Consider the following 17,220-nt stretch of genomic DNA (forward strand, 5'->3'; position numbering starts at 1 on the left):
TCCATGGGGATCTTCCCAGATCGGGGATCAAACCTACATGTCCTGAACTGGCAGGCAAATTCTTTACCACTGAGCCACCAGGAAAGCCTCATATTGTCTTTAAAGGGTAGGGAGAGGGACCAAGATACTGTTTTGAACCTTCCATCTGCCTCCTCCTGCCAGTCTGGACCAGCTCTGGGACTTGTCATGGGTGTTACTGGTCTCCCCGTGAGTATGGCAGCTACACTGAGTGTCCCCATCAATCCAGGCCACCTCAAGACCAGGATGCAGCAGGACGAAACCAAGACCTCCATGTGGTTAGTTCCAAATACTGGAAAATGCAAGCTTCATATCAGACACAAAAAGAACCAACTATGCCATTTTCCTGGAGAATAGGAAAGACTACTTCTTCTTTATTGGTTACAGCTTTAGTCCTGCTATCGTCTGCTCTGCTTCCAGGTAAGATTTGTGAAACCCCAGGCATAAAATGATCCCTGCCCCATGACAGCACCCAGTCCAGAATGGACCTCACATCCTTCAACCATCCCCAAAATCACCTACCACAAGCCCAGTCCCAGGAGTCCTTCTGATACCCTCTTGCTCAGATACCCCCACCTCCAGAGGCCACAGGGTGTCCTGGTGATGTTCATCTGGGAGGTGTGGGCACCACCCTCCTCCACAGACACAGTTGGCCACGTGCATCACTGCACCTCTCCAGGGGACAGCTCTTGGGGGTCCATTTCTCATCTCGGCCTCTTTGTTGGCTTGTACTTGGGCTTCAGATGCCTGTTAAATATCCCCAGATACCTCCTTGCTCGAAGTCCAGATTCAGTGTGTCCCAAGCTAAATCATCATGGTTTTCCCTCAGTATCTTCTCTCCTTCCTGCAGCTCCTGGCTCACATAGATCTCTGGGTACAAAAGGAAGCCTGCAGAAGAGCTGAACATTTCCAGGCAACATGTTAGGAGCACTGATGCCCCTACCCAGTGTGAGGTTCTACTTGAGTATCATCCAGAAACTTGCTCTCTGACACTTGCTGAATGTGGTAAAGAAGACCACTGACGTGAGGTTCTCCATTAGAGAAGTTGGGCCCACCTCCAGTAAAAGAGGCACATAGGGAGTTCTGGGCCGGAGGTTCTTGCTAGAACAACTCAACAGGAATCTTGCACAAGGCCGGCAGTGGTTGGTAACGAGGGCGGTAACACATCCAGGGTGGAGGATGAGGAATTCAATCACATGTCGATGGTGGGACATTTTCACTAGACTGACCCATCAGGACTCTTCCCGAAACTGATCTGAGCAGCCCAGGGTCAGAGTGGCATCTGGGCCTGGTCCAGAAGAGGTCTCAGAGGAGTCCAACTCAGGTTCAGTCAGGGAGACAGACTGTCAGTATGTATAGCATCACTGTTCTTAACTTTATTTCCTTACAGTTTCAAACAAAAGTAACAGAACAGACAGTCCTTAAAGTTCAGGAATATGGCAGCACAAGGTGGTCATGTTCTCCGTCTGTGAAGATTTGATTTGGGGGGAAAATTGCCCAAAACAGCTGTTTTCTTTCCAGATGTTTCTGTTCACCACCCTGGGAAATTGTAGCATGGTAAAATTCAGACTGACCTGTCCCACCATCTGAATGATCCTTCCCCCAGTGTAAGTGGAGAAAGAGGCCACTTGCTGAAACGTGAGCCACAGCGAGAACACTGCTCTTCTCCTGTGTGCACCGCTCTGCCCAGGTGTGCAGCTCAGAGATGTGTGCCCTCCCGCTCTGTCTTCAGCGAGGACATGGATAGCAGGCTTGACAGTAGTCTTGTCATCTGAACGGATAGTTTCTGAGGCTGGATTTCCATCAGAATCTCTGGAGAAGTGCTTTTTCTTTCATTCCATTCCTTTCTCTTAAGAAACACATATTCCCAGGTCCCCACAGCGTGCCCCACCCCCAGATTCTGATTCAGAAGATATGGGACACGAGAGGTAGAATCTGTAGATGAAAAACACAAAACAAAATGAGAAGTTCTCCCAGGCAATACTGATGACAAGCAAGACTTAGAAATGGCTTATTGATTAAACAAAATGGCTTACATTCTGGACATTGTCATCAGGTCAGTCCAGTACATTCTAACTTACTACCCTTTGTCGGCCACATACATCACTGCAGCTCTCCAGGGGACAACTCTTGACTGACAACATGGAAATAAAATATTCCTTTTTTATATAAAAGTTAAAGACTACATAAAGCAAAATATTTAGAATGCTTTCTGTTAATGTTTAAAAATAAATAAAATCCAGTGTATATTCTTTTCAGTTTTTACCAAGGTTTTTCACTCATAATATTAAACAAATTTTCTCTTAAATATAATTTTTCTTAAAGTAAGTCTTTGAGGGGATCCCTGGTGGCTCAGATGGTAAAGAATTTGCTTGCCAAGCAGGAGATACAGTTTCAATCCCTGGGTTGGGAAGATCCTCTGGAGAAGGAAATGTCAATCTACTTCATGACAAGTAGATGGGGAAACAATGGAAACAGTAACACATTTTATTTTCTTAGGCTCCAAAATCACTGCAGATGTTGACTGTAGCCATGAAAGTAAAAGACACTTGCTCCTTGGAAGAAAAGCTATGACAAACCTAGACAGTATATCAAAAAACAGAGACATTACTTTGGCGACAAAATTCCATCTAGACAAAGCTATGGTTTTTCCAGTAGTCATGCACGGATGAGAGAGTTGGACAATAAAAAAGGTTGAGCGCCACAGAACTGATGTCTTTGAACTGTGATGTTGGAGAAAACTTTTGAGAATCCCTTAGATGACAAGGAGATCCAGCCAGTCCATCCTAAAGGAAATCAGTACTGAATATTCATTGGAAGGACTGAAGCTGAAGCCAAAACTCCAATACTTTGGCCACCTGATGTGAAGAACTGACTCATTTGAAAAGACCCTGATGCTGGGAATGATTGGGAGAGAAGGGGACAGCAGAGTGTGAGATGGTTGGATGGCATCACCAACTTGATGGACATGAGTTTGAGTAAGCTCCAGGAGTTGATGATGGACAGGGAAGCCTAGTGTGCTGCAGTCCATGGGGTTGCAAAGAGTCAGACATGACTGAGCGACTGAATTGAACTGAACTGGACCCACTCCAATATTCTTGCCTAGAGAATTAAATGGACAGAGGAGCCTGGCAGGCTGCAGTCCATGGAGATGAAAAAGAGTCAGCTTAGAAGACCTTCCAAAATCTTGCTTCTGTTCCTGAGCTTCAGGGTAGCCCTGACGAATAGTTTTAAAAAAAAAAAAAAAACAAAGATAGGTAAGCTTTCTCTTGTCACATCTGTTCTGCTTTTACCGAGGGCAGCTGGTTTGCCATCTCCTCCCCATCCTGTGCTCATCTCCAGTAACCAGTTAAAAAGGTATAATTTGCTTTCATCAGATGGTAGGGTTCTTAGGGGCAAAATAACATCCTTTGCTGTGTCCCCACCACGTTTAACAGCGTCAACTCCTTGTTAAAGGTGTGAACGTACAGATTCACAGTCAAGTAAATGGACCTGATCTTCATGTGCACAGCACAGATCATGACTCTCCTAATGGGAATGAAGTCATTCGTCCTCTGAAAAGTAAGAAAATGTACCTGACCCCTCATATGAAGTCTCTGAGATCAGCTGTAATTTGAAAAGTGTGTGACAGTGCTCTCTACACAAATATGAGATCATGGGATGTCAGTACTTATTGGATCACTGGTCACATACATGTCTGGCTGCCCTGGAAAAGGTAGTATGATGAAAAGAGACAGGCAGTTGCGAGAAGCTGGGTTCTCCTCTTGGCTATTGTATATAACACTGCCTTGAAGATAGGTGTTCAGAAATCTGTTCAAATCCCTGCTTTCAGTTCTTTTGGTTGAAACCCCACAAGTGGAGTTGCTCCATCATGAGATAATCCTGTGGAGAACCTTCACGCTGGCATCCACAGAGGGTGCACCAGTTTATATCCCAGCAACAGCACACAGGAGTCCAGTTTCTCCATGTCATTGTCAACACTTGTACTTTCTGGTCTTTTGATGGTTAGCTTCCTGGTGAGTGTGGATGGCTGTCTCATTGTGGTTTTGATTTGCATTTCCCTAACGGTTAGTGCGGAGAAGGCAATGGCACCCCACTCCAGTACTCTTGCCTGGAAAATCCCATGGACAGAAGAGCCTGGTAGGCTGCAGTGCATGGGGTCACCAAGAGTCAGACACGACTGAGCAACTTCACTTTCACTTTTCACTTTCATGCATTGGAGAAGGAAATGGCAACCCACTCCAGTGTTCTTGCCTGGAGAATCCCAGGGACAGGGGAGCCTGGTGGGCTGCCATCTATGGGGTCGCGCAGAGTCGGACACAACTGAAGCAACTTAGCAGCAGCAGCAGCAAGGATTAATGATGGTGAGCATCTCCAGATGTGCTTATTGGCTGCTGGTAATACTTTATTTTTTCACTAAGGCATTTATGGCAATCAGCCCCACACACGGGTGTTTGAACTTCTTTATCAAACATCAAACTCCAAACTTTGGCCACAAAGATGAGAAGATCTTGTTGGAAAAGACCCTGATGCTGGGAAAGATTGAAGGTGGGAAGAGAAGGGGATGACAGAAGATGAGATGTTTGGATGGCATCACCGACTCAATGGACATGAGTCTGAGTAAACTCTGGGTGTTGGTGATGGACAGGGAGGCCTGGTGTGCTGCGGTCCACGGGGTCACAAAGAGCCAGATATGATGAGCGACTAAACTGATCAAACAACTTAGCTGTTGTATTACCGCCCTGGATGGTTTGTTACTCTCACGGGTTTATGTGTTGACCAGTTGTCAGTCTTGTGCCTGGAGCTTTGTGTCTGTCACTTCATTTGATTCTCACCCAGACTGGGAGTGGCAAGAGCTGGTGTCCCCATTCTAAGACAAGAGTGACACAAGCTAAGTGAGTTCTCTAAGCCCGAGTGACCAGTTCCCAGCCCTGCTGGAAATAAACTCTGGGCATCTGACACCAAGATCGTTTGGGGAAACAAGCTGTGTCCACTGTAATGACAGGCCTTGCAAGCACTGCCCACTGGGGGAGAGCACCACTCCCCAGCCACATGATTGCTCTTCCCTACCTAGAGCACCTGGGCCAGAGAGACCCTGTGGAGCCACATGTTTCATCTCAGGGCATCTTCACCCGACAGGTACCTGGGCCCGTCACTTCTGCTGACACACAGTCTAAAGACAGTCTTTATATTTTAATACAGATGGTCCTTCAACTTCATTAATGCTATTAAATAAAATGCTGTTACGCATACAGAAAAAAATAAATAGAAGGACCTAGCTAAGCGTTTTTCTTTATTAGCCTTAGGGCAAGTTCATTAACCATGTTGGAATTGTTTTGTGTAATTTATGCGTTGTGTGCATGTACACGTAGTGTCAGATAAAATAGATCATTGACTCAATTAATAATCGCAGTGCCAACCCCCACCCCCACTGGGTTTAGGATCCATCTATCAGAGTTCTTGATAGATCTGAGCTTCTGCAGCTTCTGCACAGAGCGGCCTTCTGTCAAGAAACATATATTTGGGCTTGAAAAGGTCGAAGTGCCCTTTTAAGCAGAAAATGACTGAATCAGGATCATTAGCAACTGAGTCATCCTATTATTCAATCTTCCCCTCACGCCCCTCCCACCATATGAGACCAGTTTCTTCTTTTTCCACTGGTTTAGCAGCCTCATTGTATTTCCTCTGGGTCAAGGAGCATTTTTGGCTATGAAGTACAATTGATTTACAACACCGCGTTTCAGGTGTAGAGCAAAGTGGTTCGGTAATATACATACATATATACAAAGAGCTTTTTAAAAATAATTGTACTTATTTATGGCCATGCTGGGTCTTTGTTACTGGGCAGGCTTTTCTCTAATTGCAGTGAGTGGGGGCTACTCTTGGTTGTGTGGTACATCAATTTCTCATGGTAATGGCTTCTCTCATCAGGGGGCACAGGCTCTAGGCCCACGGGCTGTGGAGCATGAATGGGTTCAGTTGGTCCACAGCATGTTGGATCTTCCTGGACCAGGAGGTGAATCCGTGTCTTCTGCATTGGCAGGCAGATTCCTTACCACTGAGCCACCAGGGGAGCCCCCACGAGGAGTACTTTTAGAAAAGGAAACTATTAGCAAGGTGAAAAGACAGCCTTCAGAATGGGAGAAAATAATAGCAAATGAAGCAACCGACAAACAACTAATCTCAAAAATATACAAGCAACTCCTACAGCTCAACTCCAGAAAAATAAACGACCCAATCAAAAAATGGGCCAAAGAACTAAATAGACATTTCTCCAAAGAAGACATACAGATGGCTAACTAACACATGAAAAGATGCTCAACATCACTCATTATCAGAGAAATGCAAATCAAAACCACTATGAGGTACCATTTCACACCAGTCAGAATGGCTGCGATCCAAAAGTCTACAAATAATAAATGCTGGAGAGGGTGTGGAGAAAAGGGAACCCTCTTACACTGTTGGTGGGAATGCAAACTAGTACAGCCACTATGGAGAACAGTGTGGAGATTCCTTAAAAAACTGGAAATAGAACTGCCTTATGATCCAGCAATCCCACTGCTGGGCATACACACTGAGGAAACCAGAAGGGAAAGAGACACGTGTACCCCAATGTTCATCGCAGCACTGTTTATAATAGCCAGGACATGGAAGCAACCTAGATGTCCATCAGCAGATGAATGGATAAGAAAGCTGTGGTACATATACACAATGGAGTATTACTCAGCCATTAAAAAGAATACATTTGAATCAGTTCTAATGAGGTGGATGAAACTGGAGCCTATTATACAGAGTGAAGTAAGCCACAAGGAAAAACATAAATACAGTATTCTAACGCATATATATGGAATTTAGAAAGATGGTAACAATAACCCGGTGTACGAGACAGCAAAAGAGACACTGATGTATAGAACAGTCTTATGGACTCTGTGGGAGAGGGAGAGGGTGGGAAGATTTGGGAGAATGGCATTGAAACATGTAAAATATCATGTAGGAAACGAGTTGCCAGTCCAGGTTCGATGCACGATGCTGGATGCTTGGGGCTGGTGCACTGGGACGGCCCAGAGGGATGGTATGGGGAGGGAGGAGGGAGGAGGGTTCGGGATGGGGAACACATGTATACCTGTGGCGGATTCATTTTGATATTTGGCAAAACTAATACAATTATGTAAAGTTTAAAAATAAAATAAAATTAGGAAAAAAAAAAAAAAAGAACAGATACAGAACAAGAAAAAAAAAAAGAAAAGACTCTCCAGTTTCCAGAGGGTTCTGGCCTGTGAGGTTTCTCCTACTGGGGAAACCTTGGTCACACTCAGATCTCTGGATCTGTGAAGTGAGTCTCTCCATGACTTTTTCTTTAATTACGCTGGATTCATCTGCTTAGAAAGCAGCCCATAGCTATAGGGATGTCATGCTCATAGTATAAACCTTCCTCCATGATGCGCGTTGTCTGCTGGGCCCAGGTGGAGCTGGTCATCCTCAGGCCTGGAGGAGGAGTGCCCCTGTCCTTCCATACTGGGTGCCCATGGTGCGGTGTCCGCACTTCATGCTGGGTGCATCCTTATAAGGGAACTCAATATCTGAGCAAGGGCCTGGGCCTCCTGTTGCAGCTCCTGATGGCCTGGTGGGGACCTGCAGGGAGCAAGGAAGTTTGATGGGAAGGACCGCTCCTTGGGGACCACACAGCTGCCGAGGGCAACACAGAAAGCCAGGTTTCTCAGCAAAGTGGTTGATGCCTGAAGAGCAAAGGGAACTGCAGGATGGGGTCAGATGGATTCTGAGTTCTGACTTCATAAATTCCAGCGTGGCATGGCTTCCTTGAGACAAGCTCAGTGCACTGGAGGGTCTCATGAAGCACGGGTAGTTTTCCAAATCAAAGCGGATGAGTGTGTCGGGAATGGCTGAGATTGCTCAAGTCAATCACATGTGTGAAGCAGTGGGCATTAAACAGTAGGTTTACCCAATGAAGGGCCGCCATGCCCCACAGGGTCAATGTGAACCATGGCTAATCCAGATGGAGATGGGCCTGGAGCAAAGATGGACACCGCATTTCTTAGTATGAAAATGGTGTAAATTAATGTTTTATAATATTGATTACATGTTGAGGAGTTAAGATTCTGGGTTAAACATGTTATTAAAGTCATTTTACTCATTCCTCTTTTTTATTTTTTTCAAGGTGATTTCAAGGAAATCCTGAATGGTGTTTGTGAACCCCGTTGTCTCTGGGCAGTGTCTGGGATGTGCTAACTGCCTCACGTGTGCCTAGAAGACAGGTCGCCCCACACTTTCCTTCCCTAACTTGACCTCAAAGCTCCACTTGGTAGAACACTTACAAATCTTCCTTGAAACACTGATTTTCCACAGTAAACTGCTTCAGGAACCAGTCATAATAACGTTTTCCTCTTTGGGTCAGTCTCACAGAGACCCAGCTACCTGCCACTCTGCATCCTCTGACAAATCTACAAGGATGCTGCGTATCCCCAACATGCTTGTCAGCTGAGGGCTGAGCTGCACCAGTGAGGCAGGCCATGCATTTTACATATTCAGTTAATTAACCTTATGAACCTTATAATCTACTAAATAATCCAGGGTCCTTAAATAGTACACCCACATTTAAACACTCAGAACAAACTTATCCAATTCACTAAAATGTAACTAAAACCATGGGTCTGTTCTTTAAAATTATCATTTAATCATCTTAAAACACCAGAAAAAAAATGTACAAAATTGCAAATGAATTCCAGGAGTCATTGTTAGAAACCCGTAGTTCCATTGGTCTCACAAGTCCTGATACTTTCACTAACCTTGAGATAGGGGGTGCAATTATACAGATATTGGGGGGATTTGGAGAGTATATCTGGAAAGCAGGGGGATGAGGCCCATCTTGGGGAGGCAACTCTGAGACTGCTCTATCCAACGATGGGTTACAGAGCCCAAATGTCACATAACTTCAGCAAAAGATGTAAGGAAAGGCGATGTATTAACTTCCTTAGGATATTAACATAAATATTGTGCATCATAAAATATCTAAGGAGAATTTTATGTGTGATTTGCAGCAAAAAAAAAAAAAAAGCTCAGAACATTAGGACATTTATAGTAACAGCAACTGACAAACGATACTGATGAATATGTGGATTACATTACATTTCTCTTTAAATAAACGTGGCTTTCAGCCTAAAAGTGAAAAAGCCATTGGCACAAAAGGCTTTGGATTTTCCTGAGCCTAAAATATTTGGAAAGCACTTGAAGGAGTTTTCCGCACCTCCTGCTGCCCTCAGTAATCCCCACCTAAGCTCCTCTTGAGTAAACGGAGAATGACTCACCCTCTGCTCAAGCACTCGTCTCCTTTCCAAGCACCAGCCCTTTCACCACGCCAGCTGCAGCCACGACGCCAGGAAGCTCTGATCTAGCCCTGAACTCGTTCTGGATCGTGAAGGCCAGTCCAGCAGAGACCGGGACTGATACTGAGCTGGCTGGGGCCGGGTCTGCTCCGGGGTCAGTTTCCTCCATCTTGCAGAGGTCCTCATGAGCCGCTGAGATGAGAAGGCTGGGCTTCGAGGCCAGACGGCTGGGTGCAAAGCTGGCACCTTCTCTTTCTTGCCGTGAAAAACTCCCCAGAGTTGTGGGGCTCAGAGCAAAGTGGAAATGGAGGCTCCTTTGTTCACAAAGCGTTGAGAACCTCCAGACGTGAGGGCAGAGTGCTGCACCCAGGCTGGGCGGTATTGTCTCTGAGCGTCCTGTATCTTTGGCGCTGGGGTTTCTGCCTCGGCTCTGGATCTTTGCCCATGTGATTCCCCGTGACCTATCTGCTGGGCCATGGAATTAGGACAGTGAAGACAGCTTTCAGTTACTGAACTCAAACAAGCCACAGTTTCTACCTGAGCTTTCTACCTGCCCTGTGTTTAATTTCTACTCAACGCCCCCCTCCAGGTCTCACATGCAGATATGAAGTGCAGTCCTGAGTCACAGGCCCACCATCAGCAGCTCACGTTTAGCAGCGACAGGGCAGGACTGGAGCCTGGTTCCTTCTGCACCCAGCTCTGTTCACCATCACCTGCCCTGCCCTCAAGAAAAGCACAGGCACAGCCCAGCCCCAATTCCTTGGCCCAGTGCTTTTTTTAAATACATTGATTCACCTTGGAGACATTTGTCAGATGTTTTTGTAAGGAAAGCAAGCATGCAGAAGCAGCCGTGGGCACCTCATCTGCAGGGGATGGAGGTGGGGCAGGGGTGGCCCTGGTCTCCTGAGCCCAGTTTCCTAGAATCTAGTCAGAGGAGCCCAGGGCCATCCTTCCAGCTGGGAGTACCCCGTTCCTCCTTCTCCCGCTCTTATTAAAACAGGAAACTTTGTTATATATACAACGCCTTCGTTCTCTAAGCTGGGTTGATCCCAGGTAACCATCCTTTTAATTATTCATTAATGCTTATTGCTTTTTCTTATGAAAAAAATGGTGGCACATATAAGAATTCTTATTTTTTTTCCTCTGAAGCAAATCATTGATCCTTCTCTCCACCTCCCTGCTTCCTGCATTTTAGCTGTTTGTGAAGTTGGATTCCTGGGAGTGGGGCTCCTGAGGCCCGAGGACAGTCACTCGAGGAGCCAGTCCGGACTCAGCCGGGCTTCTGAAACTGCTCTCTGCACAGGGGCTTATGGCTTGTGTGCTTCTGTGGGCACGGAAATCTCCCTGTTCAAGTGGCCAAATAAAGTAAGATAAGGCCCCTTTGATTTTTTTAAACAGCCTTTTAGAAAAAGAAAATCATTAGCCATAACTAGGTTTATTTAAGCTGCCTGTTTACCTGGTTCGGTTCAGTTCAGTTCAGTGGCTCAGTCATGTCTGACTCTTTGAGACCCCATGGACTGCAGCACGCCAGGCTTCCCTGTCCATCACCAACTCCCGGGGTTTATACAAACTCATGTCCATCAAGTCAGTGATGCCATCCAACCATCTCATCCTCTGTCATCCCCTTCTTCTCCCACCTTTAATCTTTCCCAAGGTCTTCTCAAATGAGTCAGTTCTTCACATCAGGTGGCCAAGGTATTGGAATTTCAGCTTCAGCATCAGTCCTTCCAATGAATATTCAGGACTGATCTCCTTCAGAATGGACTGGTTGGATCTCCTTGCAGTCCAAGGGACTCTCAAGAGTCTTCTCCAACACCACAGTTCAAAAGCATTAATTCTTCAGCGCTCAGCTTTCTCTTAGTCCAACTCTCACATCCATACATGACTACTGGAATAACCATAGCTTTGACTGGATGGACCTTTGTTGGCAATGTAATGTCTCTGCTTTTTAATACGCTCTCTAGGTTGGTCATAGCTTTTCTTCCAAGGAGCAAGCATCTTGTAATCCATGGCTGCAGTCACCACCTGCAGTGATTTGGGAAACAAAAATAAAGTCTGTCAAAAAATAAAAAACAAAGTCTGTCACTGTTTCCATTGTTTCTCCATCTATTTACCTGGTAGATTTATTTACAACGTTATTTGTTTAGGAGTGGCGTCTCCACTACACACCTCTGTGTGCAGACAACCCATGTCCTTAAGCTGGGTCCATGTCTGCGGACAGCCCTCGTCTATATTTCATCCAAAGAGCAATGCAACATCCTTGTTCTTCCTTATGCATTAACCCAAGTCATAATGTCCTGCTCTTAACCACATTTCCACCCCCTGCCTCCCAGTCAGAGACTCACAGTGCTGAGTTGCAAGGCAGCGACTCCAGCAATAGGGCCGCAGGTCTGATGAAGACTTTCTCGTTGAGTTTTGGGGGGTTTTGTTTTAGTTTCTTGCCTCACCACAGGCCTTGTGGGGTCTCAGTGCCCCAACCAAGTATCAAACCCAGGCAACAGCAAGGACAGTGCCAAACCCTAACCACCAGGCCACCAGGAACTCCCTCTCATTGAGACCCGCAGGTGCACTGTGTACTTTTTCCCTTCAGACCAGAGTAAGGGCTTCTGTCTTTTATTTTTATCTCTGAGATTGTCAGCTAATAACCTAGTTGTTCCAGTTATAGGTACAACCTGAAACTATAACTGAGTCACTGAACCCCTCAGAGAAGAGAAGGCAGAGTGTCCAGGACAGACTGGCTTCTTTCCGACCCACTGGGAATTACCCCTCAGAACTGTCACTCCCGAGCACAGACCCTCCAGCTTCCCCTGGCTCCACGCACATGAGGTCCCAGAGTTGTCAGACTCCTAGAGACAGAAGATGGGATTGTGACTGCCAGGGGCAGGGAGGTGGAGGAGATGCGGAGCCCTTGTATCACAGGCCCAGAGTTTCCATTTAGGAAGATGAGAAGTCCCAGGGTTTTATGGCGGTAATGGCCACACATCAGTGCAAATGGACTCAATGCCACTGACGTGTGTGCTTAAAAATGGCTAAGACAGCATCTTTTATGTTATGTGGTTTTTACCATAATTTTAAAAATTGTACTGGAACATATACATAGGGAAAAAAACAAAACCTCGGCCTGAATCTCACATTATGCAAAGATTTAGCCCAAAATGAGTCAAAGATTCAAATAAAAATACAAAATCATAAGACTTAGGGAGAAAAAATAGAAGACGATTGTCAAGATCTAAGGCCAAGCAGAGACTTCTGAGACCTATAATGGCATGAGCCATAAACAGAAAAAACTAATAAAGTGAATGTCATCAACCTTAAAAACATTTATGTCGTGATACTCCCTGTTAGGAGGATGAGAAGATGAACCACAGGCTGAGAGATACTATCTGCAAAATGTCTTTGAAAGGACTTGTAGCTGGAAGACAGGCAGAGAAAAACATGTCTCAGGGAAAAAAAACACCCATTTGGGACGTGGGCAAAGACGTGGACAGACGTGTGCTTAAGGAGAGACCTGGACACAGACAGGCGCGTGGAAGATTCAGCACCATCAGCCATCAGGGACATGCGAGTTAAAAAGCAGAGTGAGGTTACTACACCCAGTAGGATGCCTGGGTTGATGGAGTCATAGCGCCAGATGCCAGTGAGGATGCAGAGAAACTGAATTCCCATTCATCCCAGATGGGAATAGATGTGGCATGGCTACCTCGGAAAACTGGTTGGCCATCTCTTGGAATGCTAGCCTGTGCTTTCCCTAAAACCCAGCAGTTGTCCTCTTGGGCATTTATCCCAGAGAAGTCAGAACAGACATGCTCAAAAATGCCACACGTGAATGTTCACAGCTGGTTTCTCTGTAGGAGCCAAAAATGTGGAAGCAAACCGAGCTCCCTGCAGTGGATGAGGGTTATCCACTGGGGTCATCTGTGGAATGAGACGCAGCGTGCCGGTGAAAGGGGCAGACCTGATACACGCGGCCCCCTGGATGGACCCCAGGGGCATCCTGCTTGGTGAGCAGCCTGACAGCTTCCGGAAATGGCCTCAGAAATGGCGAGCAGGGCAGAGGTTGCCAGAGGCCAGGGATGCGGGTGAGGGTGCAGGTATACGGGGCCACTGGAGGGGCTGCCCTGTGACTGTGATTGTGGTGTTTGTTACAGAGATTGTTGGTGGGAGAAGATGACATGGGACACACACACACACAGCAGCTCTGTGAGGTGACGGCTGTGTTGATTGCCGTGACCGTGGCAACCACGTCACAATATACACCTGCATCAAAATTGTTCTACACTGTAAATACGTACAACTTTCATATGTCAATGATATCTGAATAAAGCTGTTAAATAACATAATTTAAAAGCGTTATTTACAAACCACAGAAGTTGCACAGGTAACTTTTGTTTTTAGGAGAGGAAACCAGTCCACACACAGCTCCACCACCCACAGCCCCGATGTGGCCCCCAAGTACAGCGCCCTGGCTTCAGGCAGCTCCTACTAACATATTTAAAGTGACCCATTGGAAAGAAACATTCTGGTCATTGATTCTGATTTTCCACTTTCTGCTGTACGCTAACGGAGAAGGCAATGGCACCCCACTCCAGTACTCTTGCCTGGAAAATCCCATGGACAGAGGAGCCTAGTAGGCTGCAGACTATGAGGTCGTGAAGAGTCAGACACGACTGAGCAACTTCACTTTCACTTTTCACTTTCATGCATTGGAGAAGGAAATGGCACCCCACTCCAGTGTTCTTGCCTGGAGAATCCCAGGGACAGGGGAGCCTGGTGCACTGCTGTCTATGGGGTCGCATAGAGTCGGACACGACTGAAGTGACTTAGCAGCAACAGCAGCAGCAGCAGCAGCTGTACGCTAAGGCTTCTTCAAGAGCAGACTAAACTCCCCGCTAACGTCCTGAGCCTCTCTCGGGCGTGTCCTTTTCAAAGCCAGATTCTCCACCTGGGACATCTCTGGGGGGCCGGGGAATGGATGCTCCACAGGACAGCTGAGTGTGGGCCAGGGATGGTCCCCAGGGCCCCGAGACTGAGTGGGGACCCCAGAGCAGCGGAAGAGGTGCCCCTTTCCCTCTGCCGGGGGCCACTCCTTCCAGCCCCTCCTCTCTCTGCTCCTCCAGGGTACCAGACAGGCCAGGGGCCACCAGGGCCACCCCCTCAGCAGTCCCCGTGCCCTCCCTCGGCTCCGGCAGCATCCCACGTTGTACCCGCAGCCACAGGCAATTTGAGCAGGTGAATAAATAGCCTTCAGATTCAGGAATGTGACACACTTGGCGAGGGGCAGACGGTGCGTGTCTCACTAAGTGTGGAAATACTGTCAGGGCCTCAGATATTTTTTGAGTGGAGACAAGTTGCAGAAAATTGGCATAGAAATGTCACCCAGAGAACTTCCTGGAAAATGCTTTCTGAAGACCAGCTATTACGTCTGCACATGGCTCTGAAAAATGCACTGCTCTTGCTATCACTATGAAACTCGTCTGAGAGGTAACCAGGGAAATGTCACCACGTGGGTTACTCTGCCAAGAGAGATCCAGGGATAGAAACAGGAAGGAAAGCTCTGTCTGGTGGAGGAGGATTCCCTTTCTTTTGGAAGAAAAGGGATGCAAGGAGAAGTGTCTTAGGTCTAAATTTTTGTCTCCCAAGCTGGTTTTGGGGAGGTAAGCCTCTATGATCCTTGTGGGGTGATAAAGCAGACGGGCTCTGAGCGGCGGGGGCCGCGGCCCGGCCCACACAAAGCCTGCAGGCACAGCGTGCCAGGGCACCGTCACCTTCTGTGCGAGCGCGCCCCTGGGAATCCAGTTGACGCCGAGCAGGGAGCACCCCCAGACAGCCATCTGGCGCTCCCTCTCCCACGGCGGTATTTTTATTCAGAAGTGACAGCGCAGTCCCTGGCTTTTGGCTGCCGGATTCCTGAATCTGCCTTGTGAGGTCTCCTTGCCACCGTGCATCTCAAGAGCTGGCTTTGGATACGGGGGAAAAATGATTCATAATTGAACCAAAGAGATTCTTTTAATGAACTTGCCCCAGGGGATATCAAGCCCTTTTTATGAGTGAGTTTAATGAATCATAATGAAATTCATCCTATGAAACAGCGTGGATCCACCATAAAGCAGACAGGAGGCACGGTGGCCTGCACTCCATGAGAAGGAGCACAGGGAGTTATCAGAATCCACGGCTGTGCACAGAGCAAGAAGAGAGCGTGTCCACGCGGAGCTTAGACACTGAGAAGGGCTAGAGGAGTACAACACAATGACCTTTAAAGTAATTTCAGCGGAAAAAAAGGTATTCTAGGCACATATCATTATTGATACTTCTCTGTAAGGACTCTTAAAGCTTGTTTTCCAACTTAGTCTTTAAGAGAAAAGCATTCCTTCCCTGTCAGGCTCTGTTCAGACTTTGGCTCTGTGCTATAATCCTTTCCAGCACCCCCTTCCTGAGATATCAGCACCCCCTTCAGATATCAGGGCTCCCCAGCCCTGAGCCCTTGGCTCTGCAGGCGCAGTCAGTCTGATGGCACTGCCTCTGCCCCCATCAGAGGAGCCCCCATCTGTCAGAAGCCCCCATCCCCTGGAGGAACCTGAGCCCAGGAGGAGCCCCACAAGTAAGCGATCACACAACACATTTGCAAGTTGTGATGGAAGAAGTGTGGGGAGAGCATTTGCCACCTGTGGAAGTGCGGCAGGGCAGGCTTTATGGAGACGGTGTGCATGTGTATGCACGTGTGCTTGCGTGTGTGTGTGTGTGTGTTCAGTTGCTCAGTTGCGTCCGACTCTTGTGACCCCATGAACTATAGCTCCCCAGGCTCCTCTGTCCTTGAGATTTCTGGGCAAGAATAGTGGACTGGGCTGTCATTTCCTACTCCAGGGGATCTTCCCAACCCAGGGATTGAACTCATATCTCTTGCAATGCAGATGGATTCTTTCCTTCTGAACTACCAGGGAAGCCTTATAGAAACTAAACTTGATGTGAAACGTGGTTGGGGGTGCCTGCCCACCAGAAGTCCTTCTCCAGATCCTTCTCCCTTCTTCTTGGTGCCCCAGGAAGCCGCAATAACAGCCTCCCTGGGTCTGGAGGAGCCCCTGGTGGGAGACGACAGCGGGAGACGTGGGGGTGGGAGGTACTGACGTCCCTGCCTCCCCACAGTGCTGGCCCCAATGCTTGCCCCCTGCTGGCACCTCGGTATGTGGCCCCTCCATTAAACATCCTAGTTACGCAGCTCTGATGGGTCCAGGTTTCCAGAGGTGGATGAGAAGGAGCAGGTGAGAAATGTGGTGCCAGGCAGTGGGCAGAGCTCGACGGAGAGTGCCCAGACTCTGGTGAGGCGTCCAGTGATTCAATCACCTGGGACACGGAGTAGAAGACTAGGGAGCTGGTGACATACTTGCGGGCATCCTGGGTGCCCTGCTGAGGAGCCAGGAGCTTATCCTGAAGGTGGATTAAGAGTGGACCCGGGGACAGTCGCTCAGGGACAGTCTCTGAAATAAGCTGGGGAGACGCTGCTGGGCCCGCTTTCTTTTCTTTTCCCACATTACACATGTTGATGCTGCTGCTCATGAGGCAGCTGCGACCTTGATGGAAATGTGGTTTAGCAAATGTCCTTGACCCCCGCTCAGCCAGGGCAGACCAAGGCTTGGGAGGCATCTTTGTGATTCTGGAATCCGGGTTCTGGATTTTCAGTACAACTGCAGGATATGCCAAAAATAAAAATTTGAAAAAGACACTAAAGGAAGATAACAAAAGATTTGTTTGAAACAGGGACACTGCAAAAACGAAAGACCATTCTATATAAGATGATTATTTTGTTAATATTTAGAGCATCTAGTAAAACCCTCATTGTCTACAGAGCAGGCGATAATCTTTGTCA

At 47.3% G+C, this 17,220-nt stretch overlaps 1 long non-coding RNA gene across 1 annotated transcript; it reads right to left on the minus strand.

Annotated features, from left to right (window-relative positions):
• Positions 1–359: 359 nt before the first annotated feature.
• LOC139186510 (uncharacterized) lies at positions 360–10,012 on the minus strand. The gene is made up of 2 exons (XR_011570094.1): positions 9,342–10,012; positions 360–1,953 (listed from the first exon to the last, which is right to left on the minus strand). It is a non-coding gene; the product is annotated as an uncharacterized lncRNA (long non-coding RNA).
• Between the last annotated feature and the right edge of the window lie 7,208 nt (positions 10,013–17,220).

Source organism: Bos indicus, chromosome 13 (assembly GCF_029378745.1).
Source record: "Bos indicus isolate NIAB-ARS_2022 breed Sahiwal x Tharparkar chromosome 13, NIAB-ARS_B.indTharparkar_mat_pri_1.0, whole genome shotgun sequence".
Taxonomy (NCBI): domain Eukaryota; kingdom Metazoa; phylum Chordata; class Mammalia; order Artiodactyla; family Bovidae; genus Bos; species Bos indicus.